Here is a 14,110-nt window from a genome sequence, read left to right as displayed (position 1 = left end):
TGTCTTTCCTTGCCTTCCATCTTTATGCTCCCTGGAATGAAGATGTTGTGGCTGAAGCTCTCTTAGCCATTTTGGATCAAGAGGTTTCCTGGGATATTGAAGCCGTGCATGGTGGGGCAAGAATAAGTAGTGGCCTTTTGACAGCGGCCACTACCTCACTTCTAGACATCAGTAATAGGAAAATGAATTTGTGTAAAGAGTAATTCCGAGGGCCATTTGACCTGCATGGCCTACTCTTCATTTTCTCTAGCTCTTCTTTCTTCTGTTACACTGAGTGGAGGAGCCACCAACTCTGGGAAGCTATCAAAAGGCAGGTCAGATGGCTCGCCTGTGGTTTCCACAGCCCTTGGTACTTCTTCCCGTGATGCATTGCCAAGGGTCAAATTCATGCATATGTTGCCATCATCATCAGATTTCTTGTAGAAAAAGGGGTTCCCTTACTTGCCAGGTATTAGTGAATTTTCTGGACAAGAACATGTGTTCACTATCCAAAAGCTTAACCCAAAAGAAGCAGTCATTGAGAAAAGGTCCAATAAGCAAGCTTTGGTTTTACATCAACCCCACCCCCTGCTGTATCTGTAAATGACAGGTTTGTTTCTATTACACACACACATGGCCAGCACAGAAACAACAGGAACTTCCCTTGCAAGATCAAGAAGCACGAGTTGCGTTTCTACCACAGACAGAATTCTGCCTAAAAGTGGGCAAGCTTGGATGCAGGCAGAGTCGACGGCCAAATTCTGCCAAGACAGGGTAAGCAAGTCCTCAATAGCTCCTGCCTCACAAATATGTCTGTCAGATAGATTGGGCCAGAAGGCTGAAGATGATGCTCCCATGTTATAGAGAATTTTGGGTGACTGTTCAGGCAGCAAACTGTCTCTGTAATCTTCTCATTTGGGAAGTTACCAACCTGCACTCCCTGTATACTCAGGTAATTAATTTTACTCCTTCTCAAGTCTCTGATGGAGTTGAAGACCAGACAGTTTAGTTTTACAATTAAGCTTAGTTGTTTAGAGTTTAAGATGTTTTTAGGTCTATATAAATGTTTTAAATTAATAGAGATGAAATATGATAGATTTACATTCAGAATTTTAGGCGCACCAAGATAGGAAAGATGCTTTCCTCAAGGCTGCCAAGTACAAATAGGCAAAACACTATGAATGTAACATTTATATAATTCCTGATTGTTTCGTGGTTCTTCTTGCTGTAGGTAGTTTATTGTATATGTGTGTAATAAATAAATGTATATGTTAAAAAATTAATAAAAAAGAAAAATGTAAAACTTATTCCTATTCTAAGCAAACAAATAAGCAGGGAAAAATGCTACTCTGTACACAAAACAAGAAAGGAAATAATAAACCAATTTAATCTTTAAAAAAAAGAAAGAAACATGAGTTGGTAAAAGGTTGAACTGGTCAAAATCTATCAAAGCAGCTAAGAACATGATAACAACTTACTGATAAAAGAGGAAAACATCAAGAAGATGAAAAGGGAGCAACTCGAGGGAACAGAGGGAAGAAGCTAATGTCCAGAAGAGAAGTTACGTTGACTTGAAATGGAGTCCTATCCAGCAGCAGATGGCACCCACCTGCAGACTCATTAAGTACACCTGGCTCAGTGCACCCAGCTGGCTTTTAAAACCACAGATTGCGGTTTCCTGACACAACAAGCGATGAGACCCGGAGTGGAAATTCAAGATCATAAAGGCCACATGAACGTAAGAGTCAGGGAGGGGGTTGAAAATGAGACCAATTGTGAAATGAGCCTGAAAGCTGAATCGGGGGTGGAGGGGTGGGGGGAGGGGAGGGGCCAGGGAAAGGACAGCACCTCTCACAGGGAAAATCAACAGCTCTGGACTTGTCTGATGCGTCACTGCCGTGATTGCAAAGCCACAGACGTCACAGCGGTGTTTACCGTAAAGGTGATCTCACCTGGAAGTGTCTGTTGAGACCCACTTGCAGTTGCATTACGTGGGAAGGAATTGTTTCCTTCCCTGCACAGTTTCGGCGTCAACGTCCAGTACATGGGTTAATGTGAGTTGGAACGGCGTTAACTTAATGTGCCTAAAATCTGATGAAATGTGCAGGCGTCACAAGCGGTAACGAACAGAACCCCCCCGAGAGGCCATTAGTGGCTCAGCATCTCATTTCAAGTGAGGGATACAGACGTCTGGGGCTGCCCTGCTCAAAACTCAGTGGGCAGCACTGTCCGCAGTTCCAACAGACCCGCTTCAATTCTTTCACTTTTCACCTCCTTCTCCGTCTCTCTCCTTCTAGAATTCTTCAAGCAGTAGAGGTAAAAGTGCTGCAAAGCCTCGTGTCTTTAGACACCATAGGAGAAGCCCTTTGGGAAGGAATATGGCCTGCTCGGGTCCTTCAAAGGGACAAGACTCCATGTAGAAGCTTGCTTGTCTATTTATTTATTTATTTGTTTGTTTGTTTATTTGAAAACTTTATACATCATATTTTATCACATTTTTCCAAACCCCCAACTCCTCTCAGATCCCCCCCTTTTCCCTTCCAAACAAACAAAATCAGGGCTGAAGTTTAAACACTCATAACTCTTTTTTTCTTTCTTTCTTTCTTTCTTTTTTTTTTTTTTTTAGATTTATTTGTGTTTGCTTTGTGTTTCGAGATAGGGTTTCTCTGTGTAGCCATGGCCATCCTGGACTTTGTAGAGCAGGCTGGCCTCAAACTCACAGAGCTCCACCTGCCTCTGCCTCCCGAGTGCTGAGATTCCAGGTGTGTGCCAGCACGCCCGGCTCCTATATCAACTATTAATCAAAAAAACGCATGACAGACTTGCCTACAGTCAATCTGATCGGGGGCATTTTCTCCAATGAGGTTCTTCTCTTCCAGATGGGCACATATACATGTGGGAGAGTGTGGATGTGTGTGGGTGTGTGGGTGTGCGGGTGTGCGGGTGTGTGGATGTGTGTGGGTGTGCGGGTGTGCGAGCACGTGGGTGTGCGGGCACGCGCAGTTGCCTGTGGAGCCCTGAAGTGTCGCATCCCTCTGGAGCAGAGCTACAGGAAGGTGTGATGTGGGTGGCAGAGAGTGACCTTGCATCCTCTGCACATTGCTTAACTGCTGAGCCATCTCTCCAGCCCCGACCAACTATACTCTAGAAGAAACATTCTCTACCCAACAGGGCAGTGGAAACTCCCATTACAAGGGTCAGGAGGGGTACAGCTCAGCAGTACAGCTTCCTACGGAGCAGGCGGAAGGGTCTTCACCCCTACCCTCCCCCCCCACACTGCTACAACGATTTCTTCCCCTCTTGCTCAGTTAAGTAACTATGGCTACTGATAAGAAACTGTGTAGAGAAATAAACAGGATTTCGAATATAATATTAAAGAATATAAACAGGCTTGAGCTGATTTAATATATATGTCCTTATATTATATATGTATATATGTATGTGAAAACATCTCCCTATGTCCGTTTACATTTTCTTCATGACATATATTCATTGTACATGGTACTATGTTACATAAGGAGTTTTATAAGTATATACTATGCATTAAGCATATTACTCCTGTATTGCTCTCCATATCTCTCCCCTAAATATATACAGTTCTCATGAGTCTATTTTTTTTTTAATGTTTTTTTTTGTACATGTAGTCATTTATCATTTGTATATATATGGGCATGGATTTCCACAGTGTGCACACACAGGAGGTAAAAGGACAGCTTTCAGGAATTGTTTCTCTCATCTTACCAATATGGAGCCTCAGGACTGGACTCAGGTCAGGCTCAGCAGCAAGGATCTATGTTCACTGAGCCATCATGCCAGCCCCTTGCATGCCCAAGTTTAAGAAGCAAAACTTGAAAAATGAACAGTATTATTTTGTGGTAGGTAAGGACAGGTATCAGCAACCTTTGCATTTTCTTCTTTGCACCATGATAGTCCAAATCTTATTAAAATATTAAATCCCTTACTTGGAATTATGGTAAATAAGAGGAGGTTGATACAGGTCAACAGTAGAGTGTTTGTCCAGCACACATTAGACCCTGGGCCCCATCCCCAGCATCACAAAAACATAATTTATTTGGATTAAAAGTTAGGGGTCCAGGGTTAAAGATTGTCTTAGTTGGGCTTTTTCTATTGCTGTGAAGAGACACCATGACCACAGCAACTGTTCTAAAGGAAAACATTTAATTAGGGCTGGCTTACGGTCTCAGAGGCTTAGTCCGTTATCCTCATGGTGGGAAACATGGCAGCATGCGGGCAGACATGTGCTGGAGAGGAACGGAGAGTTCTGCATCTTGATCTGCAGGCAGCAGAAGGGTGAGCCACCGGGCCTGGCTTGAGATTCTGAAACCTCAAAGCTCACCCCCAATGACACACTTCCTCCTACAAGGCCACATCTACTCCACTAAGACCGCACCACCCAGTAATGCCTTTCCTTATACATCCATGGGGCCATTTTCATTTAAACGGTCACAGGGACGTAGCCCAGCTAAGGGAGTGCTTCTCTATCATACACAAACCTTGCCTTCCGTCCCTTGCACAGCACAAAACCAAATGACACATTCCTGTGCTCCCACCCCAGCACCCGGGAGGCAGGAGGATGAGAAGACCAAAGCCATCACTGGGCAGCCTTGCACAGTACCATACCTCCTTTATTCCCAGCATCTTGGAGGCAGAAGCAGGCAGTTCTCTGTGAGTTTGAAGCCAGTTCCAGAATAGCCGGGGCTACACGGAGAAACCCTGTCCTGAAAAAAAGGAGAGGCAAAAGTCGTCGTAGGCTATATAACAAATTGGAAGCCATCTTGTGGACCACAGGAGACCTTATCTCAATACATTCTCAAAACCAGAGTTCCGGTTATACCAGAACACTTGAGTAAACCTGACCTGAAATATGTGACTTCTGTGCATTCTGTGCCATTTTCACATCGACGCAGCAAATCCGACTGATCCCAATTCACAGGTCAGGAATCTGAAAAACATTAAGATGACACAGCTCGTGGGTGACAGAGCTAGAGTCTGAGTCCGTGCAAGGATCACACCTGCTCGCCAGGATGCTGATCCTTCCAGATCCACACTCAGATCCACGCACTGGTGCTGACCTCTGCTTTGCCCCTGTTTTGTGCAGCTGGCACCTAGCCAGTCTCTGCAGACACCTACTGCTATGAAAGATTCTATTTCCATGCTCCCAGAGTGAGTCCTGCCTAAGTTGCGGTGCTCCGGAAAAGGGCTTTCATCACACACAAGGACAGATGTTATAATTTATAACAAACGTACTTGTGTTTGCCTCTGACATACCAGAGACTCCTTGAGAGGAGGTTGGCCTTCTAGCCTCTTGGTCATGCTATTATGTTGGTTGGCAAATATTTATTTCTACATATTTGTTTTCCTGAGACAGGATCTCACGGATTCGAAGTTGACCTGGAATGCCTATGTAACTGAACACAGTCTTGAACTTCTGATTCTCACGTTTCTGCCTCCTGATTGTTAGGATCATGGTGTGTGCCAGGCCCTGGAGTGCTGTGGATGTAGCCAAGGGCTTTGAGCATGCCATGCAAGGACTCTACCAACTGAGCCACAAGCCCAGTCATCACACACACACACACACACACACACACACACACACACACACACACACACACACCCCAGGTCTCATTAGACAACTCTGATTGTCCGGGAACTTGCTATGCAGATCAGGCTGGCCTTGAACTCATAGAGATCCACCTGCCTCTTCCTTCCAAGTGCCAGGCTTACAGGGCTGTGACACTATTCCCGGCTTGTCAAACTTTTTTTGTTCCAATGAAGAAAAACAGTAGAGTCTGGTGTCATGCATGGCACAGGCCTGTAATTCCAGCACCCAAACAGCTGAGGCAGAAGATTAATGCAAGTTTAATACTATTATTCTAGGCTTAAAGTGAGACCTTGTCTCAAAGACAAATGAACAAACATCAGAATTTAGCATCACTATCATAGCTTGGTGGCTTGCAGAAATACTGTTTCTGAGTCTTTAAGCCCAGCACATAGGAGGCAGAGGCAGGCAGAGTTCAAGCCCAGCCTGGTCTACAGAGCAAATTCCAGGGCAACCAGGGGTACACAGAGAAACTCTTGTCTCGAAAAATCAGAAAAGGAAGAGGAGGAGGAGGAGGAAGAAGAATAGGAAGAGGAAGAGAAGGAGGAGGAGGAGGAAGAGGAGGAGGAGGAGGATTAGGGGAAGGCGGGCAGGCAGACAGGTTGTTCCTGGGCCCCATCTAGACTGTCAAGCACATGGGCCTGGCCGATCTATGTCCCTCCACAGAGCCACTCTGTTCACAAGCAGAAAAACTTAGGGATGCGGATACCTGATACCTCCCTGAGATGCCTGAATGAACCAAGCGTTCTCAAACGCTTCCTGAGAACCAGGGTTGTGACAGAAACACCTTAGTTTAATAATAGAATGCCATTTTTCCCCCGGGAGCCTCGTGCTCCAGGGTGCCATTTCCAGGTCATGGGAGGACTGGAGAGAACGGAGCAGTTTAGTAGACTTGGGTAGACCTAGGCCAGGGAGAGAAGGGAGGTGCCGGAGCCGCTGGATCTCTCGCCCATCTGTTTGCAAATGTCCTGCAGTGTTGGAGCTGAGCATGGAGCAAAGCGGAAGGCCAAGTTTATATAATGCGTGAGTCCAGGCCGACCCTGAGATCCCCGCCCGGCCCTGTCAGCAGCAGAGCACAGCACTGATCTGGGATGGAAAACGCTTTTGCTGTTTTTTCCAGCCCTTGGATGGTTCCTTGTAGTTGGAACTTCTTGGGTCCTACATTTATGTTCGCGAACCCACCCCCAACCCCCGCGCGCGCGCGCCCCCCACCGCGCAAGCTTTTCGTTGTGCGCGCGGGGTGTGTGGTGTGTGGGGTGGGGTGTGCCTGTGTCTCACCTTGGGTGGGGAGCTAAGAGTGGAGAGTCCCAGTCAGAGTGTTGATGCGGATTCACCGTGGGTACCTTCGACCTTTTGTTAATTGCTGCCCTTCTCTGGGAGACTGAGTGACACCGAGGATCCTGGAGGATAGGCTGGGGGTGGGGTGGGGGGGGTGGGGGGATGTGGGGGTGTAGGTGGGGGTGGGGGGGTGGTCTAGCCACGTGACTGGTCAGATGACTGAGTTGGCTGGGGCTGAGGGAGTTAATTATTTCAGGGTCAAACCCCGCCCCCCCCTCCTTGACATCTGATACTAGCCAGGAGCAAGAGGAAGAACCCGCCTCGCGGCAGAGGATGGAGGGGGTGATCTCTGGCCGCTGCGAAATGGAGTTTAGGTGGAGTCAAGGAAAGCTACTGCAAAAATGTTACAAACATAACCTTAGTATTTTCTAGGCTGGAAGCCGGAGAGTAGCGGAGAAAAAAGCCCACTCGAGCCACGTTCCAGATTCCTGGACTTGAGATTTCTGAAGCTGTATAAAGCCATCCCACGGGGAGCGGGAGGGGAGGGGGAGGGGAGGGGGAGGGGAGGGAGAGGGGAGGGAGAGGGGAGGGAGAGGGGAGGGGGAGGGGAGGGGGAGGAGGGTCTGAAGTACCTGGTTTGCTGGTTCAGTTTTATTTCACATCTTGGGCCCCATCCCTTTCACTCTGTGTGTTTGAAAGGCAGGGGCTGGACTAGGAATAATGCTCAGTGTAGGACACTTGCACGGTCCATGTGAGGCCCTGAGTTCTGTTCTCAGCTGCTGAAGGCCAGGTCCTCAAAAGCACAAGGGACAGAGGAGACAGGCACCCTGACAGCCGAGCAGATGAGCCCTGTAAATCTTTGTAAGGACTTTGCAGAGATTTCCTCTTTGCCCTGCCATTAAGCAATAGGGAACTGAGTTTTAAGTTCTAGACCCAGGGACTTGGGAGATTGTTCAGAGTGCTTGGACCCCAGCTCCCATATAAACATGGCGTCCATCTGTAATCTCAACACTGGGAAGGTGGAGACTATAGGACTCCTGGCGCCTACTGGCTAGCCAAATCAGTGACTTCCAGGTTCAGCGAAAGAGCCTGCCTCAAAAAAAAAAAAAAAAAAAAGGTGGAGAGTAATTCAGGACGACCACTGACTTCAGCCTTTGGCTTCCACATATGCATTTGAACTCAAAGCCAGGGCGCGGTGGTGCTCGCCTATAATCCCAGCACTTGGGGAGGCAGAGGCAGGTGAATCTCTGTGAGTTCAAGGGCAGCCTGGTCTACAAAGTGAGTCCAGGACCGCCAAGGCTACACAGAGAAACCCTGTCGCAAACAAAACCAACAAGCAAAAAACCTCAGTGAAAGGTGAATATAACACTCCTGACTGGATGCGGTTATCCACAGGATTGCAAGCATACTCTGGCTATGGGAAACTCATTATTAGCCCTGCTGTGGTGGCACATGCCTTTAATCCCAGCACTCGGGAAGCAGAGGCAAGTGGAGGCCAGCCAGCCTGGTCTACAAAGCGAGTCCGGGATGGCCAAGGCTACACAGAGAAACCCTGTCTTAAAAAACCAAAAAGCAACAAAAATTTTTAAAAAATAAATAAAGAAAAGAAAGAAAAGGAACCGGGTGTGGTGGCGCATGCCTTTAATCCCAACACTTGGGGAAGCAGAGGCAGGTGGAACTCTGTGAGTTCGAGGCCAGCCTGGTCTACAAAGCAAGTCCAGGATAGCAAAGGCTACATAGAGAAACCCTGTCTTGAAAAACAAAAACAAAAACAAAAAACAAAAAAAGAATGAAGAAAGAAAGTGGCTGGTGATAGCATATGCCTTTTATCCCAGCACTTGGGAAGCAGACATGGGCAGATCTCTGTGAGTTCCAGGTCAGTCAGAGCGTTGTACATTGGGGAGAAGGGGGACCCAGAGGAGAGGTAGAGAAGGGGACTGAGGGTGTAGCTTAGCGATCAGAGCCTTGCTAAGAGGTATAAGCTCCTTGGTTCCATCCCCAGCACACACATATGGGGTAGGGCTGGGGAGTAGGGTGGAAATAACAATGTCTCTCTTTAATAATTAAAACAAACAAACAGTCCACCAGACAGCGTGTTGCTTGCCTTGGCAACAGTTAACTCCACAAGCGATTTCCTTCCACAAGACAAACAGATGAAGTAGGGCAGTAGGCTTAGGGGGTGAGGCTGGGGGTGGGGTGGGGGATGGGACGCTAGAGTTCCAGCCAGTGAGTGGAATCCTGGCTTTATTTACTTTAGGGCCTTGTTGAGACATATTCACTAAGAGATAAAAAGGTTTTCTGTTGGGACAATCCCAAAATGACTTTGATTCAATTAAGTAAGACCTAATGAAGAGAAACCGGGCTTGGAGACAGGCATGGCCTCACCAGGTGAGTTGTAAATACCTTCTGAGCGGGTTTAAGAGCCAGCTCTTGGAAAATCTAATCTAGTTTAAAAATGCATATCCTTGCCACAAATTGCTTTGAAGAAGATCACTGCCCTGACGGCATGCTGAGATAATTATTCTCTATTACCACTTAGGGAACAAGAGTTTTTGATAAATACTACAGTGTCAGTCTTTGTTAATGATTTGGGAGGGGAAGGAGGAAACTTCATACAGCTGAGGTCAGGGCGGTTTCCTTTCTTCTGCCAGCTTCTCTTCGGGGACCTGTGGAGGCTTCGTCACTGAACACCGTCAGGTCTCCACTGAACAGTGGGCGTGGTGGTATACAGATGTGCAAAGGTGTCCTATAGTAACACATGAAACCAGGGTGGCCCGCTTGACACTGAGGCCAGGCCTGTGACAATGCTGCTCTTGCTTAGCCTCCTCAAGGATGGGGCTCTGTACCCCTGGGGCTCCAGGAAGAAGGCCGAGGGAAACAACCTGTGAAAGACTGTGTGCTAGTGTGTGGCCAGGTACTGATGGGTGGAGCCTGGCCCTGTCCCTGGCAGCTCAGGGCTCACCAGCCAGGTGCCCTGCCCCCACACCTCGCCCTTTGAATGCAGGGTGGCTTAGCTTTGCCCAGTGCATTACTAATCCTTTCATGCCTTCGTTTTTGTTTGTTTGTTTGTTTGTTTTTTCAAGGCTTTAATAAGCACTTATTAGGAGCCGATTGTACGCCAAGCGTTGATCTGATATCAGAGATAGAAAGTGAGAAAAACTATAGATGGATGGATAAGGAGCTAAGCAGTGCTGTAGGTTATAAAAGAAATGAAACAGCACTGCTTAGTAATTGGCTGTAGGTTATAAAAGAAATGAAACAGGACAATGCTTAGTAATTGGTTAGTGACTGGGAGGTTCATTTCGCATTTGGTAGTCAGTGTGGGCTGTTTGTCTGTATGTCTGCTTGTTTGCGTGTGAGCTGTTTGTCTGTCTGCTTATTTGTTTGTGGGTGGGGGTTTGAGACATAGCCTGACTCAGCAGCCCAAGCTTGCCTCCGTGTAGCTCAAGCTGGCTCAAACTCACAGCAATCCTCCTGCCTCTGCCTCCCAAGTGCTGTGATTAAATGTGGGAGCTAACCTGAAATTGAGGCGAGCCCCTGACTCAAGGCAAGCGTCTCTGACAAGGTAACTGGAGGACGATTATCTCAAGAGGCAGAGGCTGAAAGCACAGAAAACGGAATGTGTGTGTGTGTGTGTGTGTGTGTGTGTGTGTGTGTGTGTGTGTGGTGTCCATGGGGGGAGTGGGAGAGGGAGGAGAGCAGATGCACTCTCCAGTGGGGTTGCCTCTCCACTCCTAATTCCTGGCTGAAATGACAGCTGGACTTACCAGAGTCTACAGTCCTTTCAGCCACTGGTCTTTACGCCAGCAGCTTTTCCAGTGAAGGAAGGGCAGGTGGCATGTAGTTATAGTGGAAGATGGGGAAGGAAGGCACCCAGTAAGTGTGATGTCCAGGAGAGTCAGGAGAGCCTGGTGCCAATCTCAGCTCCTCTCACTGGTGCTCTGAACACCAAAAAATTAGTCTACATACTCTGTACCCTAGCTTTTCCACAGAGACACGCTGTCCATCTATTAGGGCAAAAGCAATTTCATGCCAAATAAGTCACCAGACAGTTCATCAAATTTAGCAATTTACTAAAAGCATGCACTACAGATTGTTCTCTTGACTATCTTAAATTAATAGGAATAATTTTCAATATATAAATATATTTACACTCAATATTTAGAATCATATTCAAGCAACACATTAATGGATTTGTCATAAATATTAATTTTAATGATTTAATAATTAATATTTAATTTAGTGTAATAGAGAAAAGTGTTAGGAAATAATCCCTTCTCTGGGTGATTGAGATTTTTTTGGTAATAATCATTAAATTAAATTAATAACAAAAATAGCCACAAAAGCAATGCAAGCTGAAAATTTCCTTATATTGAATATATATTTAATCTTCCCAATAAAAATAAATAAATAAGCATATGTAACTATAAAAAAGAAGGGAAAATCCCATGCCATTACTCTATCATTTTTATATAGGGAGCATTAAGTACTGATTTTTTTTTATTAAAGTCTCAATAATATAGCCTCGATGTAAACAGCTGTTCATTAGCTGATGAATTTTAGTAAAAACAGTAATAATCTACAGGAGATTATTATTGACAGTGCTAGCAGGCACCTAGTATTGTCGTAGTGGCTTGTTTTGTTTTGAATTCACCAGCAAATAACTTCCCTTCGGTGTCAAAGTCAGTAACATGCTTCATGTGTGAACTCAAACCTGTACCCACCACAGGAAACGTCCTATTTCTTACTGATTCGCTGCTGAACTTTTAACACACAAATCAAAGCTCACGTGGTCACAGAGAGTAGGGACGCTGGAGCACACCCCGTACTGTTTTTCTTCTCACTGCCCCAGGTCGCTCTTGATGTTTGTTTTGGATGTACAGCGTAAAAACAGTTGAGGCTGATCACATAGGGCTGCTCCGGATCACAGCACTGGCAACCTTCTCAGACACAGCCCCACAGCAGAGGGATCATGAGAGGCCAGAGGGAGCTGGGGATTGCCCAAACTAACTCCCACATAGAATAGCATTGTTTTATTAAAGGGTACGTGATTCCACTTTGAAATCTGACGCTTATGTAGACGCATGCATCCCAGCTTACAGTGGGGGTACAGCTGGACAGTTGGCTATGTCATAAATCCGAAATGCAGTGCATTTGTCCAGCCTACCAGACATGGTAGCTTAGCAACACAGCACAGCGGAGCATCATTTGTTCACCCTCATTAGCATGAGTCTCACTGCTGCTCTCCAGCATCCAGAAGAGAAAGAGAAAACAAAAATCAAAATTCTAAGCCCAGCTCCAATGCATGTGGATTGCTTTTGTACCAGCATATAATGGAAAAGGTATAAATTGAATAATCAATCAACGTTTTGCTGACCTGAAGCATTCTTTACCTGGGAAACATTTTTGTTGTTATTGTTGTTGCTTTTGTTTATTGAAACAGGGTTTCTCTATGTAATAGTGCTGGAGGTCCTGGACTCACTTTGTAGACCAGGCTGGCCCTCCAACTCACAAAGATCTGCCTGCCTCTGCTGGGATTAAGGGTATGCACCACCATGCCTGGCTCCTGGGAAACATACTTCACCAACAACATTGTTTAGAATTCTTAGGTCATGGCAGAGGAAGTGGGGGCAGCTTTGAGTTGCTGTAGAACTTTCTGCAGGCGCAGTCCTCCCCCAGCCTTGCTCTCAGTTTCCTCTGCGTATGGCCCACTTACTCCTGAGGGCAGTGGCATCTGCTTTAGCGGGTATGAAGGTTTCCTGACACCGTGGGTGGCCATGTGTATCAAGGAAGACTTCCCAGAAGAAGGCATTTTGAAAAAAGCAAATTCAGTTCATACCCCATAAAGCTTGCCTTTTAAATGTCAGTGGATTTCAGTGTTTCCAGAGTTGTGTAACTGTCACCGTTGCTTAACTTCAGACCATTTACATCAACCCCAAAGAACCCCCGTGTCTGGGATCAATAGCCTGGTGTGCCTGCTCCCTGCAGCTCTGGGCAGCTGCAGCCACTGCGGGGCTTTGTGTGAAGTTCTGTTCTTGCACTGAGGCAAAAGAAGTAGCTGGTCAAACGTGAGGGAGGACCACTCCCTGCTGACCAGACCCCGCTCAGCACCTGGCAGATGGAAAACGTGGGCAAGAAGTTAACAGGGGACTTACATTCAGAAACTTAGATGCACCAAGATACAAAAGATCTCTTCTTCAAGGCTGTCAAATACAAATAGCCAAAACACTAAGAACGTAACATTTATATAATTCCTGATTGTGTCATGGTTCTTCTTGCCATAGGTAATCTATTGTATATATGTACAATAATATAAGTGTATACGTATAAAAATAAAATAATTTATAATTTTATTAAAAAAAAAAAGAAGTTAGCAGGGGATCTGCTTGGCCTGAGCACAGACTGTGAGGGTGACAGTGATGGTGTGAGGCACAGTGTGCCATCAAAGCCACAGAGCCAATAAAAGGTGCTTTGCCAGGGATTTAGAGGGTCCCACAGAACCTTCCATACCATGCATGCTCAGAAAACAGAGCGGGCACAAACAACATTTTAACAGGTTGCCTTGATTTAAATATTTACAATACATGTCTGAAATATGGAAGGCCGATATGTGTGCTTCCACAGATATGATATGATCTTTGTGTGTGTGTGTGTGTGTGTGTGTGTGTGTGTGTGTGTGTGTGTATGTGAGTGTGTATACATGCAGGTAGATACATATGTGTGCCTGTGAAGGGGAGTATGGAAGCCAGTGGACAATCTTGCATGATCCTTCTACAGGACAATTCAATTTATTTTATTTTATTTTTTTATTTTTTGCCTCGGGTAACAGGCCTGGAAGATCTATCTGTCTCTGCTTCTCCAGCTCCAGGATTACAAACACGTGTTACCATGGCCAGCTTTTTACATGAACGCTGCAGACCAAGGTCCTCATGCTGATGCAGGGAGCACTTTGCCCTCTGAGTTAGGGTTTGAACTTAGGTTGAAGCTAATAGTTAAAGTCATTAGTAACTTGAAACACTGTTCCAGACTTGGTGGGACATTTCAGAGAAGGCTTTTTATTGTTGTTGTTGTTGTTGTTGTTTTTAAAGCTTCCCTCACCCTTTAATTTACTTATATGTTTAGGTCTCCGGGGGAGAATTTCAGGAAGGCTTTGGACCCATCTCAGGGAGCTGGACGCAGACCCAAAGCCGTTCTGTCCCACCTCACGCACCTAGAGATTAATTTCCTATGTAT

General features: G+C 46.0%; 1 long non-coding RNA gene across 1 annotated transcript; it reads right to left on the bottom strand.

Moving 5' to 3' along the window:
* Positions 1–2,522: 2,522 nt before the first annotated feature.
* Positions 2,523–7,010, bottom strand: LOC311583444. Its single transcript, XR_014774516.1, has 3 exons — positions 6,878–7,010; positions 4,858–4,942; positions 2,523–4,718 (listed from the first exon to the last, which is right to left on the bottom strand). It is a non-coding gene; the product is annotated as an uncharacterized lncRNA (long non-coding RNA).
* Positions 7,011–14,110: the final 7,100 nt, after the last annotated feature.

The sequence above is a fragment of the Acomys minous genome (assembly GCF_964271855.1).
Source record: "Acomys minous genome assembly, chromosome: 2".
Lineage (NCBI taxonomy): Eukaryota > Metazoa > Chordata > Mammalia > Rodentia > Muridae > Acomys > Acomys minous.
The sequence above is the reverse complement of the archived record's forward strand: the minus strand, read 5'-3'. Positions and strand labels throughout refer to the sequence as shown.